Here is a 22,707-nt window from a genome sequence, read left to right as displayed (position 1 = left end):
AAACAACAGAGCATAATCCTGATTCTACAAGTATAAATGAGATGAATGACATTTTCTAATAAGACTGACTTCCCTGTTGTTAAGAAGAATCAATCTACCTATGTAAGCTTCAGATTACCTTCAGGTATATGTCAAACTGCAAACACCAGCCTGACATTTGGGATAAACACCAGAAAGGTAGCAAGCACTCCTGTTCAGACATATGGCTATAGTGAATACTCATAGAGACAGATTCATTGTCAGTCAAAACCCTTCCTAGAATCTACAGCCAAATAGGCAGAAGAGATAATTATCTTAAGTCTTCGTTCATGGACCTTGAATCCTCTGGTTAGCTCATCCTGTTTAATCTTTTATTCACATAAATTCTACATGCAGCTCTGTCCCAACAGCACTCTCTTTTCTTTTGGGGAATGTGATTCAAGTAATAAAAATGCCTCTGCTGCTGAGATGGGTAATGGGCATTAGAGAATTTTAGCTGTACTCCCAGTCAGACAGATCCTGTGGCAACACTTAGCAAAACACTAAAAGTTTAAAAAGGCCATACTGGAGCACTCTGGGGGACTAGGCCAGTTCTTTCCCTCTGATCATGTCAAAAGCACAAGCTGAAGGAGTGGAACAAGAAAAGAGAAAACACACATCCTTGAATCTTTCTCCATGTCCAACCCTTTCCAGTCAGGCAGTTGTTAAGCCATATTCAGTTCAGTTGCTCAGTAACTTGCAATGGCTTACTCCTCTAAACACACATCTACTCTTCCCTTTAGCCTCTGTGAACTTCCAGCACCCGCAACATCGCCTGGAAGAGTGTCCCACAATTCAAACATCAGTGGGGTGAAAAGCCACCTCTCCTGTCTGCATTGAGCTCTGGCTTCTGCACGCTTCACCTGCTTTACTTAATTCTTATACTGAAAGCAGCAGTGAACAGCCAATTCCCATCTACCACCTTTACGACACCTTCTTAATTTACTGGTTGGTAAATACTGACTGGACGTTTTCATGGAACTACCTCTTGCAAACTCTTGCTCCCAAATAGCAACAATCAGCTCAGAGATCAAGCTATAATTATTATTCCCCCACGTGCATCTTTTGCCAATTACACTGAATTTAATTTGATATTTTAACAGCAATCACTCTCGCAGGCTCTTCTGTGGATTTACCTTGTCAGCTCTCATCTTTAGCACCCCCTAAACAACATGCTAGCATCACTGTCATCATCTCCCCAGTAAGCCTATTTTCCACATCATTCATGAACATAATGAGCATCGGAGATCCTGATGCTGCTCCGATGTTGAAGTCCTTCCTATATGAGGGCTAATCCTAGACTTTCAATCTCTGTTTTCTACTTTCCAATTATTTGGCCATGTAAGGATTTCTCTGCTGAAGTCCCAGCTACCTAACTTTTTTAAAATACGCTGGTGAGGAATTTGGCCAAAAGGTCTTGATACAGAATCCTTCTCAAAAATCCCCACTGCTTGTTGCCCAATAAGCCATTTTAATCAAGAGAATCCACACAATGTTAGCAGTATGAATTGGGACAAATATACTAGATATGTGGGCATTCTGAGATCCAGAAAAGCTGTATCACTATGCTCTACAACAGCAAAAAACATAGTGCCTTGAAGTCTCTGACACTCTCCTAAGGCTAGATTTTTGTACAAAAATCCTCTTTAAATCAGAAAGGGAGAAGCAGTTATTTTCTCAAGAAATTTGCTAGTGGATATCCTCACAGAATGATCTGATTACATCTAAGAGACACCATGTACAGTTGAAAGCTTACAGGTATAATTAGTTTCACAGATTAAAAAATTTGATACTCCATAGGCTAAGGGCAGATTTTTGAGTGATTCTTTAAAATTATTTATCCATTTATTAATAGTGAAAACCTACTGACTGAATTAGAAGAAAATGCCACAAAAGATAACCTGTGGTGTCACAGAAAGACATAACCTATGTCTACCAGGGCTTTCAAGTTCTATAAGATACCATGAGACAATCAAATAACAATAAGCATCAGGATTATTCTAGTAATATTTTTATATGTTATCTTTCTGATTATAGTAAACCACAGTATCTACAGGGAAGAAATAGGGTTTTGAAATCTTATGCTATAAAAAAAAATTCCTTGCAGTGATCTGAAAAATACTATCGTCTGAATGCCAGACTTGAAGGAATGCATAAAACTTCAATGTTTTTCAACCTGTGAGATGCATAGAATTAGTTGAACTGAATATTAAAAAAATCTCCAGCTTCCTACGCTCTGCAAATATGCAGTGCAAATGAAAACAAATATGCATGTAGGTGTATATATATGTATGTAAACAGAAAGAGTATGTGCATGTGATTACATGAAAAGAATGGCGGCTAATTAATACCAAATCTCAGATTATCTTCAGGTGGAAAAATATAGTTGGACTAAACAGTTTATTGCGCAGTGGTAATATGTGTTGGCTTATGTCACTGCCTATTCCATCACAAACTGACTTCTTAATTACCTAATCTCTTGAGATGGCCTGAGGTCTGAATTTTAGCATGTATGTCCTGCGTAAGGAACGGTGTCATTCAAGGGAAAACCAGGAAATGTCATGATAGGCCAGGTCACAAGCCAGCACAATTACCTTCAGTTAATTCACAGCCAGTATCTTTTCCAAATCTTTTTCTTATGCCAAATCTAACTCTTCTGTTGGCAAAAATGAGAAAATAATCTTCCCTCCTAAAGTGAAAGTATTATTTCAAGGTAACGGAAGCAAAAATTGCTCTTGATAATTTAAATATAATAGAGGAGACCGTTAAACTTCAGAGCTATCAGCATTTGATCTCTTTTCATGCAGTATGACATGCTAAATCCATTATTTGAACACCACCACTGCTTAAATAAAAGCAGGATTTTGAATACTCGTCCTGCTACTGATTCTTTTACATATGCAAAGCAGTATATAGTCAAAACAACTCATCCACATGTCTGCATTTTTTTCAGCTCAGACCCACTTTTCTCTCTTGGTCAACTCAAGAACCACCTGTGGCCTTAAACTGAAAATGGAAAGACTGAGTTATTGTGATTCAGTCAAAATCTGATGATTTCAGACAGGATAACAGTTGATAATTTTCAGTGGTCTGACAGAGAAAACTATTTTTGAAATATCTGAAAGATTAAATCTCTATCAGCTTTTGTAATACAACTTTATCTGGTTAAACCTGACTTTTTGTGCATGATACAGCAAGTTTCCCTAAAGAAAAAACAGTTTATTCTTAATAGACAAAAGAAAAATGACCAAAAAACATTCCCATCTGTGGTGGTTTAGCATAATGGCATTTGGCACTGATATTCTAGTGGGAACTCCTGGGCGGATCAAAGAACACATTCAGAATAGCAAGCCAGAACTTTCCAGCATGAAGCATGTTGTTTTGGATGAAGTTGATCACACGTAAGACATGGGCTTTGCTGAACAAGTGGAAGAAAACTTAGGATTTTCTTACAAAAAGGGTTCTGAAAACAACCCCCAAACACTGCTGTTTTCTGCAACTTGTCCACAATGGGTATATGATGTAGCAAAAAAATACATGAAAGAGGAATATGAACAGATTGACCTGACTGGAAAGAAATCTCAAAGGCCTGCCACAACTGTGGAACACTTGGCTATACAGTGTCGCTCATCTCAGAGAGCAGGAGTTCTTGGGGATATCATTCACGTCTACAGTGGTAGCCATGGGCGAACCGTTGTCTTCTGTGAGGAAGAAAATGAACTGGCTCTGAACGCTTCACTCAAACAGGATGCCCAATCATTGCATGGTGACACTACACAGCAACAGAGAGAAATTACATTGAAAGGGTTATGAAGTGGCGTGGTTGAAGTTCTGACAGCAACAAATGTAGCTGCCCGTGGTTTGGATATTCCCGAGTATGACCTTGTTATACAGTGTTCACCACCAAAAGATGTTGACTCCTACATCCATCGTTCTGGACGTACGGGTCGAGCTGGCTGGACTGGGATCTGCATTTCTTTATTTCAGAGAAGATCTTCTGAAACAAGTTGAGCACAAAGCAGGGATTACATTTAAGGATATAGGTGTTCCCTCTGCTACAGATGTAATTAAAACTTCAAGTAATGATGCCAAAAAGTTGCGGGAGGCCATTCTTCCTTCCGCAGTAGACTACTTCAGAAAATCTGCTCAAGAGCTCATAGACAAGAAAGGGGCTGTTGCTGCCCTGGCTGCAGCTCTAGCCCATATTTCTGGGGCATCTCACATACAGCAGTGATCCTTACTCAACTCATCTGTGGGCTTTTTGACCACGGTTTTGAAGTGTTCAGTAGAAATACATACCGTGAGCTATGCCTGATGAAGACTGAAAGAACAGCTGGGGGAGGAAGTAGATGACAAAATATCTGCAGTGTGTTTCCTCAAGGGAAAGATGGGAGTGTGCTCTGATATTCCTGCTGACAAACTGAGTAACATACAGGAACAGTGGAAGGACACCAGGAGCTGGCAACTGTCGGTGGCAAAGGAATTGCCTGAGCTGGAAGAGTTCCCCCAGAGGGGGGACGAGGCTTCTCCAGGTTTGGAAATGGGAGGCGGACGAAATCTTTCCACATATCACGCAACTAGCTCAGGGACGGATGATCACCTCTGGCCCTTCCTCCTGTTCACGTGCTGGGCCTGGCTCATCCCCATCCCGCACGTTGCAAGCTGACTTTCTGGTATATTTGTTTTTTTGTATTGTGGCGACTGACACCGGCACTGGCTGTGTCTGGCTCAGCTGCTGTGCAGGTGGAGGTGACTGAGACTGACTCTGCCTGTCCCCCTGGCCCAGCTGCTGTACCAGTGAGTTCACTTTCAGCTCCTGCAGCCCTTCCTCCCCCTTGAGAGCAGTGAGTAGTGTTAAGAAGGACACGATAGGCATGGGCAAGTCCCCAGCACATCGCAGAGAGTTGTGTCTCCTGGGTTTTGTCAGATTGGTAACAGACCCCTTCTAAGCACTCCACCAGTTTCTCAGGGCTCTGCATTTGTTCGGGAGTGAAATTCCAAAGCATCGGGGGCGACCACTGACCCAGGCATTGGCCCATCTCTTCCCACACCCCTTGCCACTCATAATTATCTGACCTCAGGGCAGGTTTCCAAGCAGTGCTATTGTTGGAGAAATAATGCATGGCCCAAAACAAGATCAGGCAGCCATTCAGAGAGCATTGTGCCACAATGACACTGGCCTGCATGCTCCAAGGATAAACTCCCAAAAACTGAGAGGATCTCTTCCCCTGGCTCGCCCATAGAAGGGGTGAGACCCCTAGCAAAAGCCCAGGCAGCAATCAGGTACCAGCCCGTCCCCACACACAGTGATACGAGCACACTATAAGCAGTCAGTCGTCAGTATAGCAAAAAGAGACCATCTACACGTTTTCCACTGTCAACAAACACCAGCACTGGGAACACACAGTGGATATAAGGATTAATCCAGCCCCACCACACAATCAAGTGGGACAGCATTGCAAATACCTCTTATCAAATAATACAAACAGAAAAATTGCACCTAACAGATTGCTCTAATGCACTCTGGTCAGGGTCTGTCCCTTTTTTGATCCTTACTTCAACCCAATCGATTGCCCCACATTGGGCGCCAAAAAGGCTGTGGTGGTTTAGGTCCTGCTGGGACCGGAGACCATGTTGCCGTTGTCCTTCCCCCACCCTTGGACTGGGCAGGGCTGGGAGTGAGGCTCAAATCCCGGGGTTGAAATAAGGAAAGATTTAATACAACAGTGTAACAAATAACAATCTGAACAACAATAGCAATAACAACAACAACAAACAGTAATAACCTTAAACCAGACAAACGATATACAGAGAAATACCGCAAGGGACACAGCCAGCCCGCCGTGTGTGCTTCCCTGGAACAAAGCCCACAGGAAACTGTTCCTGCTCTTGGCGCCCGGACCTGACGTCAGCATGGTATCGAATAACCCGGTTAGAGCCCTCTCCCCACTGCTGGGGGAAACTTAACCCTATCCCAGTTGAACCAGGACATAATCCACCCCTTTATTCTATACCATCTGCGTCATATCCAGCTGCCGTTTAGTGGTTAACAATAACAAAATAACAATTAACAAAGGCACAGCATAATTCACAGTATGTTCTCACCCAGAATCAAGTCCCCCTGTGGTATGCATCGGACCTCTCCATTGTCCAGCAGCACCCACCAGGTGTACCCAGGTCTTTGGGCAAAAGCAATCCCGTGGATGGGTTTGCCTTTACCTTTGCCTGGCGCAGGACTAAACCAGACCATTTTTCCCAATATATTCCTCATGCGCACCACAGGGACTTTATCCCCATCTACAGCATGTTTAAGTTTTAACTGAGCCAGGCCAGCTCAACTGGCAGATCCTCTTGTGTTGACTAGCCAGGTGGCCTTTGCCAGATGCACGTCCCAGTTTTTTGAAGGTGCCACCTCCCAGTGCTTTCAATGTGGTTTTTAACAGTCCATTGTAGCGCTCGATTTTCCCAGAGGCTGGTGCATGGTAGGGGATATGGTAGACCCACTCGATGCCGTGTTCATCTGCCCAGACATTTATGAGGTTGTTTCAGAAGTGGGTCCCGTTGTCTGACTCAATTCTCTCTGGGGTGCCGTGTCACCACAGGACTTGGGTCTCAAGGCCCAGGATGGTGTTCCGGGCGGTGGCGTGGGGCGCTGGGTAAGCTTCCAGCCACCCAGTGGTTACTTCCACCATTGTGAGCACGTGGCGCTTCCTGTGGCGGGTCTGTGGCAGTGTGATGTCGTCGATCTGCCAGGCCTCTCCATATCTATATTTCAGCCATCACTCTCCATTCCGCTGGGGCTTCACCCGCTTGGCATGTTTGATTGCAGCACACGTCTCACATCTGTGGATGATCTCTGCCATGGTGTCAGTGGTGAGGTCCACCCCTCGATCTTGAGCCCACCTGTATGTTGCATCCCTACCTTGGTGGCCCGAGGTCTCGTGGGCCCACTGGGCTATGAACAGTTCACCTTTGTGCTGCCAGTCCAAGTCCACCTGAGCCACTCTGATCTGAGCAGCTTGGTCTGCCTGGTGGTTGTGTTGATGCTCATCAGTGGCCCGACTCCTGGGTACATGGGCATCCACATGGCGCACCTTCACAACGAGGTTCTCCACACGGGCTGAAATGTCCTGCCATACTTCAGCAGCCCAGACGGTTTTACCCTTACGTTGCCAGTTGTTCTGCTTCCATTGCTGCAGCCATTTCCACAGGGTATTGGCCACTGCCCACGAGTTGGGGTAGAGGTAGAGCCTCGGCCACTTTTCCCGCTCAGCAATATCCAAAGCAAGCTGGATGGCTTTCACCTCTGCAAACTGGCTCAATTTCCCCTGTCCCTCAGCAGCTTGTGACTCGTCGTGTGGGACTCCACACAGCAGCTTCCACCGTCGATGTTTTCCCACAATGCGACAAGACCCATCAGTGAACAGGGCATATCGCTTCTCCTCATCCGGCAGCTCATTATATGGTGGGATCTCCTTGGCACGTGTCACCTCCTGTTCTGGTGACATCCCAGAATCTTCACTCTCTGGCCAGTTCATGATCACCTCTAATATTTCTGCACTGCTCGGCTTTTCCGCGGCCTGGGCGGTGGCCCCAGTCAGTGATCAGCGGCCCCGGTCAGAGATCAGTGGCGGCTGGGCTGGCTGTGCGGCCGCCCTCGACGTCACACCTCACTTCCTGAGCGCCGGGGCAGGGCACGCGGCCTCGGGCTGCCGTTGCCAGATGGGCAATGGCAGCAGCAGCAGCGCCGTCACCCACCTCCTCGGGGAACAGCTGGCTGCCATGCCCGCCACCGGCCCCACCAAGCCGCAGGCTCTGAGTCCCTCCGCTATGGCCACCAGAGGAAGGCCAAGCTGAGAGCAGTCAGCCGCGTGCCACGTGCCGCCGTGGGGGCGGCCATTTTGTGCGGCATGGCCTGGCCCCACCACGAGGGAACGGGGGGGGGGACTGGACCTGGGCGTGAAAGCCAAGTGACAGCCCGTGTGACAGCGGGCTGTCGGAGTAGGTGGGCAAGGGAGGCTGTTCCTCCGCGTAACCCCTGCAATCCCACAGCAGGAGGAGGCCCAGGAGAAGAAGCTGAAGTGGCAGGAGAAGCTGAGGCAGCGCAGTAAGGGCGAGCAGGCCCAGCCCGAGGAGAGCGGGCTGGGCGACGGTGACCTTGAGCCCCCACTGCCCAAGAAGACAAAAAAAAGTCAAGAAAAGTCAAGGAGGAAGGCAATGGCTCTGAGTGCACGGTGAAACTTTCCTCAGGTGTAAGCAACGATGTGACGTCCCCAGCAGCCCAGAGCGTGTCCGGGGATGCAGCCGCTGGAGAGCATGACAGCGACCCACAGGAACTGACAGAAGAAGCAAAAGAAGGCGTCTTCTCCAATTTTTCCTCTCTCCCAAAACACCATCGACCTTCTCAAAGCTCGAGGTGTATAATACCTGTTCCCTGTGCAAGTGAGGACTTGTCAGCCCATATATGATGGCAAAGACCTAACTGCTCAAGCCTGAGCAGGAACTGGGAAAACCTTTTCTTTTGCTCTTCCTCCGAGTGAAGCCACACAGGAAACTGTTCCCGAGGTTGGCGCTTGGACCTGAAGTCAGCATGGTATCGAATCACCCGGCTACAGCCCTCTCCTCACTGCTGGGGAAACTTAACCCTATCCCAGGACACCATCCCCCAAAGTGAGTTCACTAAATACTCTCTTTCTAAACGAAGCACATCAGAAACAATGTGCAGCTGCCAGCATTTTGCTGATCCTATGACTTTTTGGGTTGAATGACACTGGTCACCTACTCCTTCACCACCCCTCTTTTTTTCTGAAGCAAGTTTTTATTACATTCTTATATTGTCCAAGGGAGCCATAAATGGAGTACACTAAATAAATTTGCTTGAGAAATTTATATGAGATTTGAAAGTTTAATGCAACTGCCAAAAGATTTTGGAATGCTGGGAGAATTAATCTTACTACTCATTAAATTTATTGATTCAAATCAAGCTTCTGGACGTCAGCATAGGTGCCATTGCTAAGAAATAAGAAGTTTCCAGGAAATCTGTACATAAATCCGAAGTGATTGCCAGCTTGGGGCGGGGGGTGTGGGAGGGGGAAAGGTGTGCAATCTACATACCAGTAAATGCAGAAATGCGGTACTAATAGATTATCATCCACTACTTGGGTTGCTTTCTCCAATATAGGTTTTTATAACCAGCTGAAGAGGAAACTACATTTCTCATATAAGTATTCATAACAAATTTTGCTCTTTAAATACTTCTTTCAAGAAGTAATAAGGTGCTTCAATATCCAAAGGCTGGATTTTATTATTTTTTTCAAATTAGAACTTGAAACTGGTTCAAGGTAGAAGCTCAACAGCCATCTCCAACAATAAGATCATTCTATTCTAAATAAGTAGGAAGAGTTTAATTTTGTTGCTACTTTTGCCCTCAAGTAGAAGTGATAGATTTTATTTTAAGGATGAAAGCAAGCAGTGACTGTGAGTTTTCGGAATTCGTTTACTTCATTTGGTAGAGTAGACCTGAGATATAAAAAAGCATCTGGGAAAGGATGAAAAATAATACAGTAGTTTTATGCAAAATAACCATAAAAGTATCCACTTTCCAACAAGGACCACCCCACTGCTGAACCAGACTCTGATTCAGCTGTGGGGGGAGGTAATTCCTGGGACACAGATCTTATGGAAGTCTTACTGACAGAACCAGAACATTGAGCATACAGGTGAGGCCAGTTCCACACTAAAGAAGCTGCCACATATAAATCAAGTAACGGGACATTTTTGCCCCCATAGCTTACTACTATGGTCAGGGAGAGAGCGAGAGAAGAGAGCTGTGAGAGAGCTCTTGCAGTACCCACAACAGTGGTAACACAACAGTGGTATAAAATCAACTGAATGGAAACCATAGTCATCACATACACTACATTCAATAGGGAGTTCATATCTCTGCCAACACTAAAATTACAGCCTATATTACCTAAGTCACACTAGAACTGACAGGATAGGAGTGCCCTAGAGTGCGCACAAAGATTTTTCACCCACAAAACAGGAGCTTAAGGCACACACAGAATATTATGATTTGAAAGTCTTGTTAAACTGCAATATAAACATGAACATAAGGACCAAGGATTCCATGTGACAGAGCTTTACCTAAGGAATTTATCAGAGGGTGAAAAAGTAATTATTTTGTTTCATATAACTCCTGCTACAAATCTCCCCCATGACTGAAGTGCTAACAAGACGCAATGCTAATGGAACACAACAATCCGTGCAGTGTAAGAGTATGGTTGAGCACAGCACAAGAAAACCCTTTTATTTACCCAAGTGAAAACCAGCATCAACAGCAATTTTATCAGAACTATATTTACTATAACAATGCTTCATTTCAGGGATTAACATTATTGCTTTTCATCTTTTATTTGTGTGGTATGAACTGTATAAGGATACACTGCAGAACACTTGGAAAAATAATTATTCTAGGAGTTTGCTACAACTCTCAGTTTCTGAAGCATCATTTTTACTTGCACTGGTGTGCTAATAAATAAGAGCAGTACCAAGGGTACTTCTACCTGAAAGAACTTTTTGGAACACATATGAAGTAACCTAGAAATTGTGGCACCAAAAACGATCACCAAAAAAAGCATAAAACTAAACAGATTCACCCATAAATATTATGCAAGGAATGCCCAATAGAAGAAAAAAATTTCAGAGAGACTTCATACAGACATGGACTTGCCATGACAAAAAAAAAAAAAAAAAAAAAAAAGTGTAGATATTAATCATAACCCCCCTCAAAAAAAGAAACAGGAAGAAAATATTTATAACGATCTTCACTCAAAATTCATCTTGGATCTGGTTTCTTGGGATTTGTTGCTAAACCTTCTTTCAGTTATAGTCCTCCCATCTTCAGAAACATACCATATCCACAAACCCCTTTGCTTTTCCCTAATGAATATAATCTGACCACAGATGATCTGTACATTCTCACCCCACAAAGAAACAGTATTAACACTTCTGAAACTGGTTCCTGAAAACAGACCAGAGCGAGTCCTGAGCACCCTCAGCTTTCTGTAACGCACCCAGGCAGACCTGGTCAGAAAATAATGACCCAAGAGACTAAAACAGCACAACCCCCTGCAGGTGTCTGCAAGCCAAACCATTGCCATGCTGTCACTTCTGCCACTTCACACTTCTACAGAAATAAAAAGCAGCGAGTGTCCAAGACTCCAGGCAGTCCCTCTCTCAAAAAGTTCAGATATGAAAGATAAAAGTAGATTCACCATATACACAGGGCTTGGGGGATTTTACTCCATTCTTAATCAATGGATGAAAACAGGGTAACCTTTAAATACAGAAGTATTCAGCTCAGAGCAGACTGAAAATATAACTAGCTGAAATTACTTAAAATTCACAAAAATTCTCTTCCATAACTGGTTAGGAAGCTGAGGTGACAAACCAGTGCTTTTTACGTTGGTGGTTGTGTTTTGTTTTGTGGGGTTTTTCTTTTGTGTTTTATTTTTTTCTTTTAAACTGGATCAAGGAGGAGAAAGTAGCCTCAAGTGGTAAGAGCAAGAGACTGAAAAACCATTTCTTTAAAGAAAAAAAAAAAAAAAAGACACATAACAAAAAGTGGATTGCCTATCCTTAGGACATCCACACAGTAATGACAAGAAAAGAACTGATAGAGATCTGTAACTTATGCAGAAAGATACAGCTGGTAAGACAGTATTTCTGAAATCTTATCTCTTTGCTCTCAGATGGCAGCTATGGACCAAGATTTCTCTAAACAAAATGGTCGAAGTCTTGTTGGTATGGGCCATGCTGCTTACAAATGCAAATTCTGGGAAGTTCAGTCCCAGCTCCTAAAGCACATTTGTGAAGACTTACACATCTCACTTGAGACCTTGGTTTTGATCATGTGATTAGATATGCTCTTTATTATCTACAATTAGACAGGCAAGTACTATCAATTCAGTAACTGAGCAACTGGCGAGAAAAACGCTTCTCGTAAAAATTAGGTTTAAAATAAATTTTTAAAAAACCCAAACACCTAAGAGCAGTGTCCAATCCAATCCAGTGAAACAACTGGGAAATTTGAATGTACTTTAAAAAGCAAACACATAGAAGGAAAGCACATGAGAATGGCTTTCTCTTAGTAAAAGAATACAGAACAATTTCTTGAATTGGTTGGAATGGTTTGTATTTTTGAGTAGGTTGATATTTACTGATTAACATAATAAATATTTCCAAATTTCCTATTTCTGAATGTTCTGCTTTAAATTTAAATTTATAAGAGGAAAAAAACCCAAACATCTGTAATGCTAATTAGAAAAACCTCAATAACTTGTCAGAATTCCTTGGGGTTTTTAATTTTGCCCAACAAATACAGCCTCGATATAGTTTAATCCTCATTAGTCTTTACAAAATTAAGTTACATGTAAACTATTAATAAAGGTTAGCCTGTTCAATTTGAATTTTCTGTTTTTCTGTGTTACCACTTGACTTTGCAAATGAATGTTATTTTGAGACATGCTGCTAAAAGAGTGACATAAAAAGTAGCCTAAAACTTTCTAACTAGCTAGCTTCTAACCCTGTTTCCTCCATAAAAATACAGAAATTTACTGTGTAGATAGTACCTAGCACGTTAACTGATCAGACAACAGGATCAACTCGTTAGATTTTATAGACAAGGTTTCATTAGTTCATGATGCTGAGAAAGTGTTGCTGCTCTATTTCCACAAATCAGTAAGAATTTACTACTAATAGATTGACTACCCTTTGTAACTGAAAATGCAAATACAATCATGAAAACATCCACAGTATTTTTCTTCTCTATAAACTAGACCTAACAGGTTCATGGGACAAACCAACTAATACAAATCAACTAAGAGAGAGTGTGCTAAAAGATTACTTATAATTAAAATATATATATATATATATATTAAAAGAAACATCTTTGTGTTGTCATTTGCATATATTTAGATATCCCACAAAGAATCATAGCATGAAAGTTAATTAATTAATCAGTTTGACTGACAAGGGAAGCAGATGTGAATACAGTAATCTTATGCACTGGAATTAATTACATCAAGTTTTAGATGACACCACAAATAAAGCTCAGGTTGTACTACCGAGATTATCAAGAGCGCAAACTAAACCTTTTATAACATTTAATAACAGACATTCCCCACAGAGCAGCATTAGCAGCCTTTCAGGCAACCACCCGATGAGCAAATACTTAAATGTCACACTTAGAAAATTATTTAACATGAAACACCCACCTTTTGTCAGTGGTTCCAGAAAAAGGTTATTTTACCAGTGAAATTCAGAATAAGGTCAACATTTCAGAAAGGTGCCATTCCTAGCACTTTGTTTCTACCCGGCATGCACCTCTGCCCTTTTCCCTCTCCCTTTCAACAAGCTGTGCCTTCCACCAGCAGGTACCCCCCATATAAAATACAACAACAGGAACATTGTTTCTAAAGCACATAAGACAATTCAGACTGTCTTCCTAATGATTTCTCTGTCCTTACTGCAGCCTTCCTCCTCACCTCTAATTGCCAGCTGCAATCTCACACACCACAGTTTAAACCCTATAAACGATGCTATCACCTTTGAACAGATAACAAAAGGCTAGAAGGGAACATTATTTTCATCTGTTTGAACATTCCCTGCAAACCATAGTTAAGAATGTCTTAGCTATGACTTAGAATTCAACAAATACATTTGTTGAATTCTAAGTCAGTTTGTATTTGTTGAATTCTAGATAAATTTGATTTAAAAGCAGCAAGCAATGGGATAACTGACCACATCATTAAGCTATTTTTCCAATACATCATTCTTACTCTCTGTTCCTGCTCTGTATTTGTCTGATTTCAGCCTCCTACCAAGGATCTTGGCTCCTTTCTGTCACTCCAGTCTGCCTCCAGTTTTCAAGCATTTTATTCGGTCTCTGTACCCCTCCAGTTCTCTCCACTCAGCTGTCAGGTAAGAGTCATCTCTTTGGAAATTTTGTTTCAAGGACATTTCATCACCAGAAATGCCTTAAAACCAAATTCTAAGTAAAATAACCAGACTAAAGCAATTGAACATGCATACTTCTTCAGATAAACACTTCCATAATGATACGCATGTATCTATGTATTAAATTATATATTTATGTATCTATATATCTGTATTAAGGACAAATCACAGCTTTTTTTTTTTTCCTTTTAATAAAAGTGTCTTCCCTGAATATAAAAAAATAAACTAGAAATGAAATAAAAAACCCCACAGGAAACCTCACCTTTCACTCCAGGATTGATATGTCTTCCAATAAAAACTCCAGCTGAATGCACTATATCCCTTTGGCTTCTCTGAACAATCTTCTTCCGTGAATCCTTGCTTCCGACTTGCTAGCTGGACCTTATTCTAGGTATGTACTGAATAATCCAAAGCATTATCCGTAGAGCAGCTCACTTCTTTTACTCCCTCTCCACAGTATTCAGCATTTTACTTGTAGCTGAAGGTAGTAAGAAGCCTGCGCATCAGCTCTGTGAAAGAGAAAGCCAGAATAAGCCAGGGCACGTGGACACAAAACAGGGTGGCCAGCTTCACAGACCACACTGACGGAGTATGAATGCAACAAAAGCTGGTATGATCAAGCAGAGCGCTCTGAAGAAATAAGACAATCCATGAATTCAAGTCATTACTAAAAACTGTTCCAAAAGCATTAAAACCTTCAGAAAAGAGAAGAACATTCAAAAGAGAAAGCAAGATCTGGTATCCAATAAGCAGGGTAAGTGGGATACAGAGCAGATCCTCAGCCCAGAACTTGTTAACCTGAATGATTCCAAGGGGAGTGCCTTGCAAAATAATCATTACTCTAAAGATCAAATAAAGGGCTTTTCCCCCATTCTCCCCCAACCATATCTCTTCTAGACATTTTAGACTGGCAGTAAGCTCTTAGGAAAATCACTGCAATTGTTCTAGAAAGAGAGTTCTGTGCAGTGCACTGTTTTTCAGATGTGAAAGGCACCCCTAAACTCCTGCTATTTTTCATTAATTATAGCTTAAAACCCTGTGTTTCTTTGGTAAACCCCAACAGATATTAAACAGATGTCCAACAGCTTACATCAGAATACAGAAAACACAATGGGAACATTTCTCATATATTCTCATCAGAAGAAAATTCACTTTAAACAAAGATCATTTTGTGGAGACATTTCAAAAATACTGAAGAAAATAGAAAGTGCAGGACCCATTCTGTTTAAATATTATTATTTTTTAATGAGACAGGTAAAAAAATATAAAAATTTCAAGTTAAAATTTCTTTAAAATATCTGAAAAATAATTATATTGAAATAGTAATCGTTTCATCCAGAAAAAAAACTAAGTGAAACATGCATGCTTTAATACATTTTAAACATTCATTTGATGCAGAGCTGATGATTTCTACTGAACCACGGTGCTTCACCCACATACCCCAGGCAAACGGCAGTGGGGTACATCTGCAGTCTTAGCAGACACAAACAGGTAAGTTTTAGCCACACTTCAAAACCACCAGAAGTGATTACAGCAAAATCAAGGATGAAATAACATATACCCAGTCTGTCAAGTGAGGCTAATCACATCTACACATTATAGGGTCGCAAGTGAGGAACACGTACAGAATATGCTGAACTAATAGCTGTCACAACTTGAAATTTCTTCCATAAAAAACTACCATCTGAGTGCTATTTCTCTCCGTGTCAGGACGCTAGCACGTGAGGCACAGCTCAGATGGTAAACAGCAGCCCCTTCCCCAGGTCACTACAATACCGGGCTTTGTCAGCCTGTGTGGCTGCAGTGGGCACAGAAACCTCCAGCTGAACAGGGAGCTGCGGCACGAACCCATGCAGAGGCAAAGGATGAACTGGGCCAATGAACATTTTCATTCAATCACTTTTTCTTCAGGAAAAAAAAAAATGATTTGCAACACACTTTCCACAGATAAATAAGAAAAAGCCTTAGTCTAAATGGGGAGAGAAAGAAAACTTCAATGCTATAGCTGAAAACCTTAGGAATGAAACCTATAATGAGTTTTGCTGGTAGGGAAGAAAGGTGGAACAGCAGATCTCCTTTAACCATGCAGGAAATCATGCCTGAAACAAGTAGTCATCTTATTATTTTAGATCCACAAATATGCTAAAATCGCTATAAACCTTCAGTAGATATTGAGGGATTAGATCTTTAATTCTTTGTCATAAGGATGAGTCAGGATGCTAGTTTAGGGATGAGTTAAGAGTTTAAGTAGCTGGTGTTGAATAATCCTCTCTTAGTTGATGCAAAGAAAATTGGAGCCCCTCAAATAACACACAATATCTCTCTATTCATATGTTTAAAATTCTAATAAACATGAAGTTTAACAACAATTCATGAGAAAACTGATCCTCCTCCTAAATATAATCAGCAGTATGTAATACAATTTTTATAAAGCTTCTTAAATAAAATTACTCATTAAAAGATACAGTAAAAGAACATCTAAGTAGTGAAGTCTCAGCGTCAAGGTGTTGAAAACATCAGATTTATAGCTATTGGTGCAATCTTAATTCACCTCTGATGTACATATTTGTCATGAAACTATCTGGAATCATGTTCCTTTGCTCCAGAAGGCTCCTGTCTTAGGCTCAGTGCCAAAGGGGGAAGAATAAAATAATGGCACATCCAGAACTTCTGCGTGTTTGAATTCCTAACTTTAAAAAATTCTTTGATTATAGCCTTTGTACAAAACGTGCACATATACAGTCATGTATCACCTCTCGGTCAAGTGTTTTACAGTTCAAAAAGAAAGATTCCTCCCCAAAAAGGCTGACTCTCAAAGACTCACTTTCCATTAAAAATATCCACCAATACCAATATCATCCTCTGGTTATCAGTGTTATGAAAAAGAAAAAACACCACAAATTGCACAGAACCTTTTCTCCAGACAAGTGACATTTAGCCCACTGTTCCTCTGGCAATCTTCCACTGCTCAAATATGCTAACATTCATAAAAAAATTTAAGTTGAGTAAGAAGTCTTCGAAATATGTCAAGGACTGGAGGAGAAAAGCAGTATTAGAGAGGAAAATCCATTTAATAAAAAGACGTCAGACAAGATCAATTATGATTCTCAAATTGCAGGACTACTGATTATTGGATTAGCCTGTAAGAAGAAAAACAGAAGGGAAAGAACGAGGAGAAACAGAAGCCTTCCCAGTTTTTTTCCTGACACAAAGTATCTGAAAGTCTCCTTTAATTCAACAAGCATGTGAAAAAATTGAGACATTGAATTACTTTTTCCAGGAAGACTGGATTCTGACTCTCTATTTAATCTACCCACAGACATACTTTTCTCTGTTTTCCAGAGAAGTGTGTGTATATGCACATGTGTGTGAGGGAAGAAAGAGAGGATGTAACACTAAGGAATTTGTTTAAAAAAAAATTTCTTTCCTTCCCTATATTCACCCACCAGACTTGCCTGTCTGATCCATCTTTGCTTCTCTATCTGTAGGCTCAGAGGCTTTGATTCAGCAAGGAAGTGGTCAAGAAAGTCCTCGAATACTCATCCTAGAGCAAGGAATTCAGGCAGAAGAGAAAAAGAGTAAAGGAGCTTACAAAGTACAGGGGTTCGAAAGTTTTCAGAAGAGCAATGACTTAGGGAACACATCAGTGAAGAGGAGAAGGATGCTCGGAACTCAGTCTCTCTCGATGGAAGGGGTGACATAACTGTAGTACAGTCACACTTAGGAAAGAGTTAGCAATCTGTTTTTCAGCTGCCAAATGTGACAGCTATTTCACTGCACACCTGACAAGTATCTACTACCTCACCGTAATAATTTTTTACTAGCAGTAAGTTATTAGCTCATGTCTGTAATGAGCTTTAGTGTTCTCTAATACAGCAGTAGTCTATAAAAGACAGAAAACCTAAAAACATCTGGATACCTTGAAACCCTAGCAAAACAAATCTAAGACTGAATCTGTAACTACCAGCAAAACAGACTCCACCAATGCTCTGGGATGTGAGGACACTCAGCTCCTGTCTCTGGGGGAAACACTGAGAATTTCTCAGTCTTAGAGAAACTTGTAGATCCACTGCTCAACTTCCCAGAAATCTAAGCAGAGTCTCATGTAATCAACTAGATACAGAATGTGCGATCTTAAGAACAACACCAAACATCGCTACACAGCTAAGAAGCGAATTACAATCTGTCAGATCCTTTCATACTTCCATCGAATAAAATGCCCAGGATATAAAGAGCTTCAGTTAATGAATATGGATTGCTGAAATCATGTGAAGTATTAGAGAAAAAAAAAAAAAAAAAATCAAAGGTGGGGTCATTCTTCCTAGAAGGAAGAATAAAAAATAAAAAAAAAAAAAAAAAAAGATCATGCCTATGCTTCACTTAAACACCATGAACTTTGCAGACTGGGGTTCCCGAAACATAAATTAAGCGATACAAATGAATGGAAAATACAGGGGTTCCGATATATTTGGACCCTAGTAAATATAGTATAGAATTTTTCACTAAATGCATATTTATTAATATTCCACATATTAATTAGAATGATTTTAAACTAGAGCTTACAGTACAAAACTATTATATACATTAAAAATTGACTGAAACCAAATTAAAAATCTAAAATTTAAGGATGGGAATTACCGAGGTTCATACAAGAGCATATTTCCTAACAATTGGCTAGAGGTATATGAAATAAAATGTAGTCCAAACATCAGAATTTATTTTTCTTATATGAAGTTAACTATTTTAGTGGATATGCTTCCGATAGGAAGATGTACTATAATTTGGGCAATTTTAAAGTAAAAGATTAATGAATATAAAGTAGAAAAAACAACTTTGTACTGGTAGAGACAAATCATCTCATTAAGCCTGGTGACACTCCTAGATAGAGTAACAACAGAACTGCATACTTCAACCTCGAATTGATTTATTTTCTCAGGCATTATCAACTGTAAAAGGAATGAAAGTTTCATAATGCAAAAGCATGAGCCTCATTTGGAGAGAAATCCAGGGCTGTTTTCAAATCCAGAAAACAAAACTTTATGGAGTGATTCACTTAGAACAGAACAAAAAATTATTACCCTGCTCAGAAATATGATGTTAAAATGAAAAATAAACAAAGCCTGTAACTTTAAGATGGACTCATCCAGACAATCTCCTTATAGTCAGCCTCCCAGTGGTGCCTGAAAGATACTTGAACACATGAAAAAAGCCAAACTTGAGGAAAACAACTACACTAATTAACTTCTCAAAAAGAGAAAGATCAAAGTAAAGAGGGAAGGAGGAAGAAATGTAAATAAAGTCTGTGTACCTACTCCCTGCCCAGCCACTGAATCTTCCCAGGTAGTCAGCCCAGTCTCAGGAGGCATTGCTTAGGGTACCATGATTTGGGAAAGGTATGAAAGGTGGAGACTGAACAGATTCACACAGGGAGCTCTGAAGACATCTTCAGCTTGTGCCTGAACACAAAGGTCTGGAGCTGAAGCTTGGGAACAAACCTCATCCAAGGCTTGAAAGTGAAACCTGGCTCCCTCAGGTGCCATCCTGGCATTGGCAGTGCAGGCTGGAAGGTGGAAGAGTCATGTTCATGGGCAGAGATCAAAAGAAGAACCTGGGTGATGGTGCCAAATCCAAAGAAAGAGTAGCAGATACGTGGAAAGAAACATTTTCAAGGAGCAGAGTTTTCTGACTCAATTCTTGTATCTCCTATTTGTTCTCCTCTTCGAGTGTATGTTCTGTCAAGAAATCTTCCTCCCAAAACACTGCCTGCATCTCATCACTAAGACATCTGCTTCACGCCAAGTCTTTTTTCATCTTAATGTAAAATTCTTCATTAACAGAAAAACACCAAATGATCTATTTTTCTTCAGAGGTGAGCCAAATCTGCATAGTAGATTTCTTAATTAACATTATCCATTTATACCAACTACAGATTACAGTTTCTCTCTACCATGATACAGGCTGCTTCATCAACACCACGCCACAGACATTTAACTCCCCAAAGAATACAAAACCAAATATATCCATTTGATTAACTTTTGACTTACGGTACCATTCAATGCAACTACAGGTATGGATTTTTTTTTTAAACATCTCACCAACAAGAGCTATATTTTCAGTTGATACAGGTAAAATAGTTAGCTATGATTAGTGTATTTTGAAACAATGTAGTAGTTAATTGCCGAAATGGAGCTGATGTTGAACTGGGGGTTGCAGAAAGGGAGCAGGTAATGCAGTAAACAGCAGCCAGTCGCAGCTGAGCTGGGGTGGATTCATTATGTTATTTCTTTCGTTTTAACTCCAAGATTCGAGAAAGTTTTGCAACTATAGCTATGATCTATCTACCTTTTGAAGCAGAATACTGTTCACAGGCCCTTTACACACAGGAATGGTCTTGCTAACTTCCACATTTCTAAAAATAAATCCTGTCGACAAAATTTTCGGCAGAAAAATTCTGAAATTGCTCAAAGCACATCATATATTATGAAACTACATATGGGAGGTACTGGTTCAAATTCTGCCCCTAGCAGAGATTTGAAAGCCAGAACTATACTGTAGGCTTTTGAAGGTATCTTGAAAATTACTATTTTCTTAATTGCACAACCAAAAGATGTCCTCAGACAAACCACCACTACTAAAAAAGCAAACTAGAAAGAAAAAGAAAACAACACAGTAAGACACTGACAAAGCTCTCTAGCATCGGCCTGACCATTTGTCTTGAAATATGGGATGCACATAATAGGTAGGCTGTCACTTAATTCTACCTCTTGTCATCAATCTTTTCCAGTGCCGCCAAGACATATATAAATATATGCTGCATTGAAATATATAATTTGTAGCACTACTAAAAACATTGTGTTTTTATATTGCCTTGAAGCAGGTATTAAAACAGACCACAATAATCCCATGATCTGATGTATTTAAAAGTCTTAAAGTGATGAAGAAATATTTCTAGAGCCCAACTTTTTTCAGGATCTGCGGTCCTGTTGCTGTTCCTTTGCATGGGATAGGAGACATTAGAAAAAAAGTTAAATGCCCCGTGTTTGCTCAAAGTGATCTGTCACAGACACATCCTTCAGACAGAGCAGATAATGCCACTATTATTTATTGCATAAACTTATTAAGGTCTTTATGGTCTTTAATGTTTAACGACAGTGGTTTTGCTCTAGACTAGTAGGGTACAGTTTAAAAAGAACCAACTCCAGTCAGCCTATTAAGTTATTTGGAAGGGGCAAAATATTTTCAGGTGTAACTCGCTTTCAACACATTCCACATCTGAATATCTACTCATATTTTAATCTAAGTCCATTGTACATCATCTTATTTTATATTTTAAAATTTCAGACAGTTCGTTGAAGAATATGGAAACGCCTTACAGGATAAGCGTTGAGATACCAACAAGGTAAGCAGAGTCATATAAGCATTTTGCAGACCAACTCAAATCAAGAGCTGTGAAGGTACGTACACTTCCAAAGAGGCATAACCAGCTAGCTTCCCTTCCTGCCACTCAACAGAATTGCTTTCTGAGAACCATACATTAGACATCCCACAGATTTTCTGCTTCACAAATAGCAATAAATTACAACATTTCCAAAGAGCACACACAGAGACACAGGATGGCTTATATACATAAATATATATATGCTTGATTTGTTATTCTACCTGACCATCTGAAAAACATCGAGACAAGTTAAAATTAAGTTTTCAAGAACAGCATGAAATGCACCACAAGTATATTCAGTATTTTCTCTGGTTTCCTTGCTCAATGTATTGCCTGACAGATTTTGTGTTCCACATATAACACAAATCACCAAAGTTATGCCAGTTAAAGTTTCTATGGAAATCTAGGAGTTGGACTCCACAAATTTAATTGTATTGTACTTAAATTTGAACTTTAACATTATTAGTATGTTTTCTACTTCTAATTTAGTTCAGTAACAGAGCTTTACCCGGAGCCAGGGGAAAAAAAAAAAAAAAAAAAAAATAAAAAAAAAAAAATCACATTTCAAAATACAACCAAACCCAAAATATTTAACCTCTTGCGAGCTCACATAAAGTTGCCTCTCATAATTTTTCATATTGTTACTTTTCATCCAAGTTGCAATGAATCAAAACAAATACTGGAATTTTCTATAGGCAACTCCCCCCTGCCCCACATTTTGTGCTAAGTTTGAAGGTTCTAAGTTTAGCTGTCAGTGCTAACAAGTACATAATATATTAAAGAATAAGAAATAAATTCTGATGGTTAATTCCAAGGAACGACAGGAACTATGTAATCTCCCATTTCTCAGCTCTGTCAGTGATGGTTGGTAAACAGAGCAGAGGCACCACAGATGCCAAGCAGGGAAAACTGCGGATGTTATGCCTCTTGCCAAGGTTGTTCTTTAATCTGACATTTCTTTGACTTCCACGCTTTTTATTCAGAGCAACACCACAGGTGGGAGCTGTTTAAAAACTCAAACCTTTCTCTTAATCCAAGTACCTGGTTTACCATATACATTTTTGACAATGCTTGTGTTTAGTCGGATCATGAACAGTCAACTGGGTGCATCTGTGCATGAACAGATTATGTAGTCAGTTGGGTGCAGAGAAAGAGATCATTTACCTCTGACATGATATTTAACTTGAATTTTACTGATAAAACATTTCTAAAAGCAAAAAACAAAATAAAGA

The 22,707-nt window shown here is 40.4% G+C and overlaps 1 pseudogene; it reads left to right on the top strand.

Moving 5' to 3' along the window:
* The first annotated feature begins 3,411 nt into the window (after positions 1–3,411).
* LOC113481829 lies at positions 3,412–17,740 on the top strand (annotated as a pseudogene).
* Positions 17,741–22,707: the final 4,967 nt, after the last annotated feature.

The sequence above is a fragment of the Athene cunicularia genome (genome assembly GCF_003259725.1).
Source record: "Athene cunicularia isolate RWA chromosome 6 unlocalized genomic scaffold, athCun1 chr6_part2, whole genome shotgun sequence".
Classification (NCBI taxonomy): Eukaryota; Metazoa; Chordata; class Aves; order Strigiformes; family Strigidae; genus Athene; species Athene cunicularia.
Note: the sequence above shows the minus strand (reverse complement) of the source record. Positions and strands in the feature narration are given on the sequence as shown.